The 15,000-nt window shown below is 46.0% G+C and overlaps 1 protein-coding gene and 1 long non-coding RNA gene across 2 annotated transcripts in view; one reads left to right on the top strand and one right to left on the bottom strand.

Moving 5' to 3' along the window:
- The window catches only part of LOC118369981 (aryl hydrocarbon receptor-like), an 81,995-nt gene that overhangs the window by 34,385 nt on the left and 32,610 nt on the right, over nt 1-15,000 (bottom strand). The gene's annotated exons all lie outside the window — the stretch shown is intronic.
- On the top strand, nt 6,606-12,079 carry LOC127916661 (uncharacterized). The gene is made up of 3 exons (XR_008095475.1): nt 6,606-8,452; nt 8,512-9,394; nt 9,749-12,079. It is a non-coding gene; the product is annotated as an uncharacterized LOC127916661 (long non-coding RNA).

Below are 15,000 nucleotides of genomic sequence, written 5' to 3'. Positions count from 1 at the left end.
AAAGACAGAAAAAAGTGGTGTGGGGGGGTGATGAAGAATCTCAGGATTTCTCTCTCCCTCTCTCTCTGCCACTCCCTCCCTCTCGCTCTCTTTCAATTCAATTCAAGGGGCTTTATTGGCATGGGAAACACATGTTAACATTGCCAAAGCAAGTGAAGTAGGTAATATACAAAAGTGAAATAAACAATAAAAATGAACAGTAAACATTACACTCACAGAAGTTTGAAAAGAATAAAGACATTCCAAATGTCATATTATGTATATACATATTATGTATATACACAGTGTTGTACAAAAGTACAAAAGGGAAAATAAATAAACATAAATATGGGTTGTATTTACAATGGTGTTTGTTCTTCACTGGTTGCCCTTTTCTTGTGAAAACAGGTCCCAAATCTTGCTGCTGTGGTATTACACCCAGTAGATATGCGAGTTGATCAGAATCGGGTTTGTTTTCAAATTATTTGTGGGTCCGTGTAATCTGAGGGAAATATGTGTCTCATTCATTTGGCAGGAGGTTAGGAAGTGCAGCTCAGTTTCCACCTCATTTTGTGGGCAGTGTGCACATACTCTGTCTTCTCTTGAAAGCCAGGTCTGCCTTCTCAATAGCAAGGCTATGTGTAACAGTTTAGCTTTCGTCCGTCCCCTCGCCCGGACCCGGGCTCGAACCAGGGACCCTCTGCACACATAGACAACAGTCACCCTCGAAGCATCGTTACCCATCGTGCCACAAAAGCCGCGGGCCTTGCAGAGCAAGTGGAACAACTACTTCAAGGCCTCAGAGCGAGTGACGTCACCGATTGAAACGCTATTAGCGCGTACCACTGCTAACTAGCTAGCCATTTCACATCGGTTATATAAGCTCACTGAGTCTTTACATAGTCAAAGCTTTCCTTAAGTTTGGGTCAGTCCCAGTGGTCAGGTATTCTGCCACTGTGTACTCTCTGTTTAGGGGCATTCTAATTGCTCAGTTCTTTTGCTAATTCTTTACAATGTGTCAAGTAATTATCTTTTTGTTTTCTCATGATTTGGTTCAGTCTAATTGTGTTGCTGTCCTGGGGCTCTGTGGGGTCTGTTTGTGAACAGAGCCCCAGGACCAGGTGCTTAGGGGACTCTTCTACAGGTTCATCTCTCTGTAGGTGAGGACTTCTTTTTAGGTGGTTGTAGAATTTTCTGGATTTTGATCATTAGCGGATATTGGCCAAAATCTGCTCTGCATGCATTATTTTGTGTTTTACATTGTATAAGGATGATATTTTTGCAGAATTCTGCATGCAGAGTCTTCATTTGGTGTTTGTCCCATTTTGTGAATTCTTGGTTGGTGAGCGGACCCCAGACCTCACAACCATAAAGGGCAATGAGTTCTATAACGGATTCAAGTCTTTTTTTAGCCAGATCCTAATTGGTACGTCAAATTGGATGTTCCTTTTGATGGCATAGAAGGCCCTTCTTGCCTTGTCTCTCAGATTGTTCACAGCCTTGCGGAAGTTACCCGTGGCGCAGATGTTTTTTAATTATAATATTTGTATTTCACCTTTATTTAACCTGGTAGGCCAGTTGAGAACAAGTTTTCATTTACAACTGCGACCTGGCCAAGATAAAGCAAAGCAGTGGGACAAAAAACAACAACACAGAGTTACACATGGAATAAACAGTGTGTGCAAATGGAGTAAGTAAGGAGGTAAGGCAAGCCAAAAAATAGGCCATTTTGGCAAAGGTAGGCATAGTTCTCTGTGTGCTCTAGGGCAACTGTGTTAGATGGAATTTGTATCTGTGGTCCTGGCGACTGGACATTTTTTGGAACACCATTATTTTGGTCTTACTGAGATTTACTGTCAGGGCCCAGGTCTGGCAGAATCTGTGCAGAAGATCTATGTGCTGCTGTAGGCCTTCCTTGGTTGGTGACAGAAGCACCAGATCATCAGCAAACAGTAGACATTTGACCTCAGATTCTAGTAGGGTGAGACCGGGTGCTGCAGACATTTCTCATGCCCTCGCCAATTCGTTGATATTTATGTTGAAGAGGGTGGGGCTTAAGCTGCTTCCCCCTCTCACCCTAATGCACCTGTGGGAAGAAATGTGTTTTTGTTTGCCTATTTTAACTGCATACTTGTTGTTTGTGTACATGGATTTTATAATGTGATATGTTTTTCCCCCCAACACCCTTTTCCATCAATTTGTACAGCAGACCCTCATGCCAAATTGAGTCGAAGGCTTTTTTGAAATCAACAAAGCAAGAGAAGACTTCGCCTTTGTTTTGGTTTGTTCGTCTGTCAATTAGGGTCTGCAGGGTGAATACGTGGTCTGTCGTACGATAATTTGGTAAAAAGAACATTTGACATTTGCTCAGTACATTGTTTTCACTGAGGAAATGTACAAGTCTACTGTTAACGATTAATGCAGAGGATTTTCTCAAGGTTGCTGTTGACGCATATCTCTATCTCTATCGCTCTCTCTTATTTGCAACCCAGCCAAGACAGACACACACTAGTACCTTGTATCACAACACTAACCCAGCCAGTCAGCCATCCACCCATCCATCTGTCACTTCTCCCTGGGCTTCATGGACAGACCACAACACTTCACATGTAATCAGTCTCACTCATATAACAGTATGAAGCATCACGCAACACCCTACTTCTTCCAGCCAGCCAAGAGGAGAACATTTCTTTGGCTACGTCTATTGCCTACATCGTGCGCAACGTTTTGCCAGAGCCCTATTGCCCCTGGTCAAAAGTAGTAAACACTGCACTATGTAGGGAACAGAGTGCCATTTGGGAAGCAGAAAATGTTTTCTTTATGTCACTGAGTCTCCTCTCTACCTCCAACCTGAAGGGTGTTTTCTTTATGTCACCGAGTCTCCTCTCTACCTCCAACCTGAAGGGTTTTCTTTGTCACTGAGTCTCCTCTCTACCTCCAACCTGAAGGGTGTTTTCTTTATGTCACTGAGTCTCCTCTCTACCTCCAACCTGAAGGGTTTACTTTGTCACTGAGTCTCCTCTCTACCTCCAACCTGAATGGTTTTCTTTGTCACTGAGTCTCCTCTCTACCTCCAACCTGAAGGGTTTTCTTTGTCACCGAGACTCCTCTCTACCTCCAACCTGAAGGGTTTTCTTTGTCACTGAGTCTCCTCTCTACCTCCAACCTGAAGGGTGTTTTCTTTATGTCACCGAGTCTCCTCTCTACCTCCAACCTCAAGGGTGTTTTCTTTATGTCACTGAGTCTCCTCTCTACCTCCAACCTGAAGGGTGTTTTCTTTATGTCACTGAGTCTCCTCTCTATCTCCAACCTCAAAGGTGTTTTCTTTATGTCACTGAGTCTCCTCTCTACCTCCAACCTGAAGGGTGTTTTTTTTATGTCACTGAGTCTCCTCTCTACCTCCAACCTGAAGGGTGTTTTCTTTATGTCACCGAGTCTCCTCTCTACCTCCAACCTGAAGGGTGTTTTCTTTATGTCACTGAGTCTCCTCTCTACCTCCAATCTGAAGGGTTTTCTTTGTCACTGAGTCTCCTCTCTACCTCCAACCTGAATGGTTTTCTTTGTCACTGAGTCTCCTCTACCTCCAACCTGAAGGGTTTTCTTTGTCACTGAGTCTCCTCTACCTCCAACCTGAAGGGTTTTCTTTGTCACTGAGTCTCCTCTCTACCTCCAACCTGAAGGGTGTTTTCTTTGTCACTGAGTCTCCTCTCTACCTCCAACCTGCAGGGTTTTCTTTGTCACTGAGTCTCCTCTACCTCCAACCTGAAGGGTTTTCTTTGTCACTGAGTCTCCTCTCTACCTCCAACCTGAAGGGTGTTTTCTTTGTCACTGAGTCTCCTCTCTACCTCCAACCTGCAGGGTTTTCTTTGTCACTGAGTCTCCTCTCTACCTCCAACCTGCAGGGTTTTCTTTGTCACTGAGTCTCCTCTCTACCTCCAACCTGAAGGGTGTTTTCTTTGTCACTGAGTCTCCTCTCTACCTCCAACCTCAAGGGTTTTCTTTGTCACTGAGTCTCCTCTCTACCTCCAACCTGAAGAGTTTTCTTTGTCACTGAGTCTCCTCTCTACCTCCAACCTGAAGGGTGTTTTCTTGTGGATGGTGGATTTGTGCCTGAAGACACTTAGCTTATGTAAACATGGCTGGGTTTCTTGATTCATCTCCATAAGGTTAGGTAAATGCTGGTGCTGTGCCAGGGGAGTGCTGCTCTGTGCTGAGGGCTGCTTGGTTTCCTACAGTACAGAGCAGAGCAGCTGGCGTCTGACTGACACTGTAGACTTGTGTCCCAAATGGCACCCTATTCCCTATTGCGTGCACTACTTTTGACCAGCTTCCCTATATATATATTATACTACTTTTGACCAAAGCTGGTCAAAAGTAGTGCACTATATAGGGAATAGGGTGCCATTTGGAATGCACTATCGCTGTAGCACCAGCTGCAGCACCAGCTGCACATAGAGCTGAGAAAGAGACAACCAAAGCTGGGGGGCTTCAAACTTCAAACCGATCTCTGGACCCGGGGAAGGGGGACGGAGGGTGAGGAAGATTACTGAGAAACACCAGACACATGCTAAGACACAGGCACACACACACAAGCATGCATGCACACACTCAAGCAGGCATAAACACAGACACACACACACAACTATGTCTTACTATACTTGTGAGGACTTTTTGGAAACCGACAATTGATTCCCATTCAAAATCCCATTTTCCCTAACCCCTAACCCTAACCTTAACCCCACAGCCACAAGCTGTTCTCTACCTTACCGTCGGGCAGAAGGCATCAGCGCATGAGGTCTGATACCAACAGGCTCAGAGAGTTTCTATCTACAAGCCATTACACTGCTGAACACTTGAACTGGACTGGACTGACCACCTGCTCTGATTCCTCACACCTTAGTACACATGTACTCACTTATACACACACACACACACACACACACACACACACACACACACACACACACACACACACACACACACACACACACACACACACACACACACACACACACACACACACACACACACACACACACACACACACACACACACACACACACACACACACACACACACACACTCTGCCTCTGTACCCACACACCTATTCTGCCTCTGTACCCACACACCTATTCTGCATCTGTACCCACACACCTATTCTGCCTCTGTACCCACACACCTATTCTGCATCTGTACCCACACACCTATTCTGCATCTGTACCCACACCCCTATTCTTCCTCTGTACCCACACCCCTATTCTGCCTCTGCCACTCTGCCAGCCAGCCAGGCACTTAAAAGGTCGTTGAATGCTTCCATAATGGCTGTGGGTGCTTGCCAAAAGTACAGCATGGTTTACACAAGGAACGCAGTGAGTCTGAACAAGCCGTCCATTCTGCTGTGATTTGAATTCATCAGGGCAGAGCCAAATGAATGAAGGCTGTTAGCTATGCTCTCATGCCCACGGAGACACTGGCATGATGAGGATAACAAAACAAGGTCACGCCAGGCAGGGCATGGCAGCCAGCTGATCTGATCTGGAGTGCAACAAGTTGCCCACCCGGAGGTGCAGTAGGTCATGAGTTAATGATGTGTGTGGAAGCAGACTAGAGGGACATTACAGTCCAAATGCTGTTCGACAAGAGTATAGACTACGTCTGGATAACAGCCGGGTTTACTGACGCCGTAGACAAGTCAGGTAGCCTGGCAGTTAGACCATCGGGCCAGTAACCGAAAGGTCGCTGGTTTGAATACCTGAGCTGACAAGGTGAAACAACTCAATGTGTCCTTGAGGAAGGCATTTAACTATAATTTGTTCCAGGGGTTTCGTACTACTATGGCTGACCCTGTAAAAAAAAAACACATTTCACTGCACCTATGTTGTGTATATGACAAAAAATTCTCTCTCTCTACTACTGCAGTACTACCCACTTTCTAAACCCCCCCTTCTCTTTCTTTCTCGCTCTCTCTCTTTCGCTAAATAAACTCTTTACACGCAAAGCCACTGCATCTGCCAATTACTGTCAGTCAACAGCTCCATAAGGCCTTTTGGGAAGAAAAGCAAGGCAGGCCAACCTCCGGGTGGGTTGGCCCAGCCTAAATACTGCCGCCTCCTTTAAAACCTCTACTAGTTCCTATGAGTCAGGGGGACATGCGGGGAGGGGAGAGGCCAGGAGGGGGAGGAGGAAAGGAGGCAAAGGGGGCAGCTAAAATTGGATTTCGCAAAGACTATGTGAGAGAAAGGCAGCGAGAGAGAGAGAGATGCAGCGTCCCAAATGGCACCCTGTTCCCATTTAGTGTACTACTTTTGAACAGATCCATAACGGTAGTGCACTATATAGGAAACAGGGTGCTATGTGGGACGCAGCCAGAGAGTGGAAGGAAAATACAGATTGGAGAGAAGGGTTGGGGAGGTTTGTTAAGAGTGGTTGGGGCCTTAAGGGGCCGGTGGTTTGGACTGGGAGAGCTACTGGGCCTCTGGAGCTGGAGGGACCGAACATACCATTAATATGATGCCGACGTTCCCAGAAGGCAACATGGAACCTCGGGTTGACTCCCCCCCTCTCTCTCTCCCACCTCCACGCCCTGCCCTGCCCTGCCCTGCCCTGCCACTGGCTCGACTCCCCGAACCGTCTGGCAGCCCTCCAAACCGCCAACCCTCCATCCCTCTAACCCTCTGTCTTTCGTGAGGCCTCCGCCTGGCTCTGGCTGCCATGACTGACTCCAAACCTCCATGGAGCCACGTTAAAAAACAGTCTGGTCTGTCTCAGCCCAGTTTACAGGCTGAGAGGTAAACAACAGCAGCGACGACAACAACTCTCCTGCAAAGGATAGCAGAAATTCAAAACTATTAGTTTCAGTTTGAATATACACATTTGTTTTCTGGGTTGTTATAGGCAACAGAACATGTAATAATGCAATTGACAAACTATTAGTGCAAATAAATGTGCTTCATCATTTCCTTGTTTGGACAGGTGTGCAGGTCGAGCAGAGAGTTAGTGTGTTTTACTGTACTTCTCTCTGTCTCGAACCTACTCCTCCTAGCCCAAATAACCCAGCTCAACTCTAGCATGCAATGTACACCCGCAGACCTGGGTTCAGTGACTATTTGAAATGATTTCAGATACGTTATCTGTGCTTGATTGAGCTTGCCTGGCTTAATACGTAGGTATTGGAAAGACTGAATCGTTGATGAACCCAGGTCTGCACCAGCCAGGTGTGAGTTTGAGCTGGCTTCTGATAGAGTGCCAGGCAGTTTCACTCAGCGCCGCGACCAGGAAGGACGCCAGTACTGCGAAAACAAAGTATGCAGAAGACATTTCGGGCCGCTGTGTGGCTGAGACGAGAGAGAGTGTGGGGCTTGTGCCAGCCCGCCAGACACATTCACATCCCAATGAGACTGTGAGAGGGTGGCGGCGGTGGGGGGGGGGGGAGAATAGAGTGAACAGGATAGAAAGTAGAGTTAGACAGTGAGGGTGTGAGAGAAAACCCCTTAATAAACCCCCGAGGACAACAGAGCTACTCCCGGAGGTTGTGAAATCGAGAACAGGAGTACACAATGACTGGTCTAACTGAACTGCGTCGGTTCTGCTCTGCGCAGCGCCAAACACTACCGTGTTTGACAGCCATCTGCACTTGGTTTCTATAGCAGCAGTATGTGCAGGACAGTATCGACCCACTCTTTCTCTGACAAAGCAGTTCATCACATACTGTACTTCCTCTTCTTGAGCTTCGGCCATTTTGAAGTCACCGAAGCACGTTGTAAGAGGCTTTCAGGGCTGACGAGACTTATTGTTGTTATTGTATCATGACAGTTAAAGTAAAGGACAAGGTGTGGCTAGTTTGTTATTCTATTTTTTAATTTTTTATTTTTAAGTGTGAGGTATTATCGCTTTTCCAAATTGAGATTGTGCTCCGCTGGCTCATTCAGAAACGTGTCCTCATGTTCTGTACACCTCATGGCATGCTAACTGCATTTCAAATGAGCAGTCACAAGGGGAGTTTCTAAATATTTGTTATACTAAAGTTGTTAAAGTTCCCATAGGCATCAGTGTGGTTGGTGTAGATACAGTCCTTACTGTGACGTGAGTCAGTGGGTGATTTCAGACCTTGATCAGCATAGGGGGAAAATCCACGCACGTCAACCGCTAAGCTACTTACCTCCCACAGACAGAGTCTGAAACAATGGCATCACTGATTTGGATTCCCAGAAATTGTCATCACACAAAAAAATATGAAATATCGACTTTCAGGCAAAGAGAGAAGGAGGCGAAACAGACACAATAGAAAGAGGAATTGTAGAGTATAGTGCTCAGTTGTGGTGCCAAGTGCTGCGGGGGCAGAAGGGTAAAGATGTGGTACCAGGCTGGCCCTGTGGTAAGCATGACACTCTCTCTAGTGACGCTGCTGGGTAGAGGTGGCAGCATGGCCCTGTGGTAAGCATGACACTCTCTCTAGTGACGCTGCTGGGTAGAGGTGGCTGCATGGCCCTGTGGTAAGCATGACACTCTCTCTAGTGAAGCTGCTGGGTAGAGGTGGCAGCATGGCCCTGTGGTAAGCATGACACTCTCTCTAGTGACGCTGCTGGGTAGAGGTGGCTGCATGGCCCTGTGGTAAGCATGACACTCTCTCTAGTGAAGCTGCTGGGTAGAGGTGGCTGCATGGCCCTGTGGTAAGCATGACACTCTCTCTAGTGACACTGCTGGGTAGAGGTGGCAGCATGGCCCTGTGGTAAGCATGACACTCTCTCTAGTGAAGCTGCTGGGTAGAGGTGGCTGCATGGCCCTGTGGTAAGCATGACACTCTCTCTAGTGACACTGCTGGGTAGAGGTGGCAGCATGGCCCTGTGGTAAGCATGACACTCTCTCTAGTGACGCTGCTGGGTAGAGGTGGCTGCATGGCCCTGTGGTAAGCATGACACTCTCTCTAGTGACACTGCTGGGTAGAGGTGGCAGCATGGCCCTGTGGTAAGCATGACACTCTCTCTAGTGACACTGCTGGGTAGAGGTGGCTGCATGGCCCTGTGGTAAGCATGACACTCTCTCTAGTGACACTGCTGGTTAGAGGTGGCTGCATGGCCCTGTGGTAAGCATGACACTCTCTCTAGTGACACTGCTGGGTAGAGGTGGCTGCATGGCCCTGTGGTAAGCATGACACTCTCTAGTGACACTGCTGGGTAGAGGTGGCTGCATGGCCCTGTGGTAAGCATGACACTCTCTCTAGTGACACTGCTGGGTAGAGGTGGCTGCATGGCCCTGTGGTAGGCATGATACTCTCTCTAGTGACACTGCTGGGTAGAGGTGGCAGCATGGCCCTGTGGTAAGCATGACACTCTCTCTAGTGACGCTGCTGGGTAGAGGTGGCTGCATGGCCCTGTGGTAAGCATGACACTCTCTCTAGTGACACTGCTGGTTAGAGGTGGCTGCATGGCCCTGTGGTAAGCATGACACTCTCTCTAGTGACACTGCTGGGTAGAGGTGGCTGCATGGCCCTGTGGTAAGCATGACACTCTCTCTAGTGACGCTGCTGGGTAGAGGTGGCTGCATGGCCCTGTGGTAAGCATGACACTCTCTCTAGTGACACTGCTGGGTAGAGGTGGCAGCATGGCCCTGTGGTAAGCATGACACTCTCTCTAGTGACACTGCTGGGTAGAGGTGGCTGCATGGCCCTGTGGTAAGCATGACACTCTCTCTAGTGACACTGCTGGGTAGAGGTGGCTGCATGGCCCTGTGGTAAGCATGACACTCTCTCTAGTGACACTGCTGGGTAGAGGTGGCAGCATGGCCCTGTGGTAAGCATGCCACTCTCTCTAGTGACACAGGGATTTTCCCTGGTGGTGTAGTGACTCATATATTTGACTATGTTCCAACCTTCACACCGCATCAGAAAGGCCCATGCCATACTCTTTCTTATACAATTCTCTGATGTGCCATACTCTTTCTTATACAATACTCTGATGTGCCATACTCTTTCTTATACAATACTCTGATGTGCCATACTCTTTCTTATACAATACTCTGATGTGCCATACTCTTTCTTATACAATACTCTGATGTGCCATACTCTTTCTTATACAATACTCTGATGTGCCATACTCTTTCTTATACAATAATCTAATGATGAGCCATACTCTTTCTTATACAATACTCTAATGATGAGCCATACTCTTTCTTATACAATACTCTAATGATGAGCCATACTCTTTCTTATACAATACTCTAATGGTGAGCCATACTCTTTCTTATACAAAACTCTAATGATGAGCCATTCTCTTTCTTATACAATACTCTAATGAGGAGCCATAGTCTTTCTTATACAATACTCTAATGAGGAGCCATAGTCTTTCTTATACAATACTCTAATGATGAGCCATACTCTTTCTTATACAAAACTCTAATGATGAGCCATTCTCTTTCTTATACAATACTCTAATGAGGAGCCATAGTCTTTCTTATACAATACTCTAATGATGAGCCATACTCTTTCTTATACAATACTCTAATGATGAGCCATTCTCTTTCTTCTACAATACTCTAATGATGAGCCATTCTCTTTCTTCTACAATACTCTAATGAGGAGCCATAGTCTTTCTTATACAATAGTCTAATGAGGAGCCATAGTCTATCTTAAACAATACTCTAATGACAGAAGCAAGGAAACGGAAGGGGAAAAAGACCATGTCAGGCAAATGGTCGAAAGTAGAAATAGGGATCCATATCATAGAAATAGAATCCATAGAACGGGCTTGGATTTTATTCTATGATACACATACAGCGGCTTCATCTGTAGATACACTATATAGACACACTAGGCACACTACAGACACACTATTGACACACTATATATACTGTACACTATATATACAAAAGTATGTGGACACCCCTTCAACTTAGTGGATTCGGCTATTTCAGCCACACCCGTTGCTGACAGGTGTATAAAATCGAGCACACAGCCATGCAATCTTAATAGACAAACATTGGCATTAGAATGGCCTTACTGAAGAGCTCAGTGACTTTCAATGTCAGTTGACCTGCAGTGCTAGAGCCCCGGTCAACTGTAAAAGCTATTATTAACCTCTATAAGCAACAACGGCTCAACCGGGGTAGTGGTTGGCCACACAAGCTCACACAATGCGACCGCCGAGTGCTGAAGCGCGTAAAAATCGTCTGCCCTCGGTTGCAGCACTCACTACTGCCTCTGGCAGCAACGTCAGCACAGTAACTGTTCGTCGGGAGCTTCATGAAATGGGTTTCCATGGCCGAGCAGCCGCACACAAGCCTAAGACCACCATGTGTAATGCCAAGCGTCAGCTGGAGTGGTGTAAAGCTCGCCGCCATTGGACCCAGGAGCAGTGGAAACGCATTCTCTGGAGTGATGAATCACGCTTCACCATCTGGCAGTCTGACGGACAAATCTGGGTTTGGCAGGTGCCAGGAAAACGCTACCTGCCCCAATGTATAGTACCAACTGTAAGGTTTGGTGGAGGAGGAATAATGGTCTGCTGCTGTTTTTCATGGTTAGGGCTAGTCCCCTTAGGTCCAGTGAAGGGAAATATTAATGCTACAGCATACAATGACATTCTAGACGATTCTGTGCTTCCAACTCTGTGGCAACAGTTTGGGGAAGGCCCTTTCCTCTTTCAGCATGACAATGCCCCGTGCACAAAGTCCATACAGAAATTATTTGTTGAGATTGGTGTGGAAGAACTTGACTGGCCTGCACAGAGCCCTCAACCCCATCAAACATCTTTGGGATGAATTTGAACACCGACTGCGAGCCAGGACTCATTGCCCAACATTAGTGCCAACCTCACTAATGCTCTTGTGGCTGAATGGAAACAAGTCCCCGCAGAAATGTTCCAACATCTAGTGGAAGCCTTCCCAGAAGAGTGGAGGCTGTTATTGCAGCAAAGGGGAGGACCAACTTCATATTAATGCCCATGATTTTGGAATGAGATGTTTGACGAGCAGGTGTCCACATACTTTTGCCATGTAGTGTATCAATGTATTGAGAAATTCAACAGGTTGTTTATAGCTAGCCATAAAGTCAATGGGGCTGAAACAACTGTGTGTGTGTGTGTGTGTGTGTGTGTGTGTGTGTGTGTGTGTGTGTGTGTGTGTGTGTGTGTGTGTGTGTGTGTGTGTGTGTGTGTGTGTGTGAAGCCACAGTACAACTGCAGCTGACGCAGTGAACCAGAACACTGACCCTGCACACAGACGCATACACACACACACACACACACACACACACAGACACAGGAAGACAGACACACGCATGCACACACACACATGCACACGCACACACACTTGTGGTGGGGGAAATTATATTGATACTTTGACTCCAAGTATGGATTTTATATATTTTTTGCTAGGTAGAGTTAGATAGCGATAGTTGGCTGTACCTGCGGCAAAACTTGTCATCCTATAGCTTGTTTTCTTTAATAATAGTGAGCCAACATGTTTTCAGTACTATTATTTCCCCGGCTCTCGTCTCTCTGCAGCAGACATATAGTGAGCAATATGTGTGGAACATCAAATCGCAGTATCAAATCGTAATGTCGTGAGAATTGCCATGCATATCAGCACCTAAATAGCATGGTTATATTGTATCGTGTGGTCCCTGTCAATTCCCAGCCCTAACGCACACACATGCACACACAGGTGAGTGAGTGAAGGATCGTGGGAGATCAGCAGCTGCTTCTGAGTTGTCCAATCAGCAGCGTTTCTTTAACGATGTCACAAACAGGCCTAATTACAGGGCAGTGAGAGAAAGTTAAAAAAACAACACAAGACAGACTCCCTGTATCAGATTACACAACACTTTGTGTGTGTGTGTGTGTGTGTGTGTGTGTGTGTGTGTGTGTGTGTGTGTGTACACAACACATTAATCACAGCTAACGGTCTTGTCAAATCTATTCCATGCAACATTCCATCCTCCAAAAGCTGCATACTTACAGTATCAGTACATTACATTTACATTACATTTAAGTCATTTAGCAGACGCTCTTATCCAGAGCGACTTACAAATTGGGTACTTATTTCCTCGCACACAGTACATGTACAGTTGAAGTTGGAAGTTTACATACACTTAGGTTGGAGTCATTAAGACTCGTTTTTCAACCACTCCACAAATTTCTTGTTAACAAACTATAGTTTTGGCAAGTCGGTTAGGACATCTACTTCATGCATGACACAAGTCATGTTTCCAACAATTGTTTACATAAATGTTATTTCACTTATAATTCACTGTATCACAAGTCCAGTGGGTCAGAAGTTTACATACACTAAGTTGACTGTTCCTTTAAACAGCTTAGAAATTCCAGAAAATGTGGTCATGGCTTTAGAAGCTTCTGATAGGCTAATTGACATCCTTTGAGTCAATTGGAGGTGTACCTGTGGATGTATTTCAAGGCCTACCTTCAAACTCAGTGCCTCTTTGCTTGACATGTGAAAATCAAAAGATGTCAGTCAAGACCTCAGAATTAAAATTGTAGACCTCCACAAGTCTGGTTCATCCTTGGGAGCAATTTCCAAACGCCCGAAGGTACCACGTTCATCTGTACAAACAATAGTATAAAACACCATGGGACCACACAGCCGTCACACTGCTCAGGAAGGGGACACGTTCTGTCTCCTAGAGATGAATGTACTTTGGTGCGAAAATTGCAAATCAATCCCAGAACCCAATGAAAACCCTGTGTTTCTAGGTCAAACATTTTGTGGCATTTCAGTCTTCTGTGATGTATATAAAGTGTAATATTGGGATGCAAACTCAAAATGTAATACATTTCAACTCTATATCTGACATGGTACAGGTGTCTTCTTTGTTTAAGCCCATAACCATGTGTGTGAGGTGTATACTTCAGTTTCAATGTAGGTGTGTTTAAGACTACCAAGAATGACTCCGCGTGACCCTGATTTAGCCCACAAAGGTTAAGCCACAAACTTGGTCATCCAACAACCGTTTGCAGATGGCCATTCGTCAATTCTATGACAATGTCACATAGACATAACCAATGACATGTGACCCAATCTACCATTGGCCTCATAGGTTGCACTCTGTGAGTGATTGTGTTTTTAGACATGACTGAACTGTTCAATCTTAGAAAAAAGGGGTCCCTAAAAGGTTCCTCGGCTGTCCCCATTGGAGAACCCTTTTTGGATCCTGGTAGAACCCTTTTGGGTTCCATGTAGAAACCTTTGTGGGAAAATGGTTCTACCTGGAACCAAAAGGGTTCTACCTAGTACGAAAAAGTGTTCGACAAAGGGTACTCCTATGGGGACAGCCGAAGAACACTTTTAGGTTCTCGATAGCATCTTTTTTTTTTTAAAGAGTGTAGGCCTCTCACGCCTCTCCTTTTGAAAGACCATCATATGATAATAATGTACAACATTTAGGCCGACACTTTTATCCAAACCGGCTTAGAGTCATGCATGCATACATTATACATAGTGGCACCGGCAGGAATCGAACCCACAACCCTTGCAAGTGCCATGCTCTACCAACTGAGCCACACATGACTTCATGGGGACTACTTGCTCCAGATTCCCAGACATTCAAATCCAGCCTGCTTTAAATACAGTGTGGGAATGCAAATAGAAGTCTACATCCTGCACATTCTACCCTTCCTCCCCCGTTCTTTCTCCCCCCCCACCTCCCTCCCCCCTGGGTCTCCTCTCAGGGAAGAAGGAAGTGAATGTGATCTAACAGGCTGGGTTGTTTTTAGCAGCTAGGCCCTAATCGTCCTCCCATCCACCCACCCTTGTCTTCTTGGAGCAGAGTTCCATATTATGGAAATTAGAAGTGATGCCTTGAAGTGATGATTCCAATCGAAAGCAGAGGAAGAGGATGAGAAAGAGGAAGAAAGAGACAGAGAGAGAGAGAGGAATATGAAGGGAACGAGAGAGAAAGAGAGAAGAAGAGATAAAGAGATATAACCTGAGTTGCCGACTGCTTTTGCATGCGGGGAAGGGGAAGTGCGACTACACTCTGTGTGTGTGTGTGTGTGTGCACGTGTGTGACTA

The sequence above is a fragment of the Oncorhynchus keta genome, chromosome 37, assembly GCF_023373465.1.
Source record: "Oncorhynchus keta strain PuntledgeMale-10-30-2019 chromosome 37, Oket_V2, whole genome shotgun sequence".
Taxonomy (NCBI): domain Eukaryota; kingdom Metazoa; phylum Chordata; class Actinopteri; order Salmoniformes; family Salmonidae; genus Oncorhynchus; species Oncorhynchus keta.
This window is presented reverse-complemented; position numbering and strand designations above follow the sequence as displayed.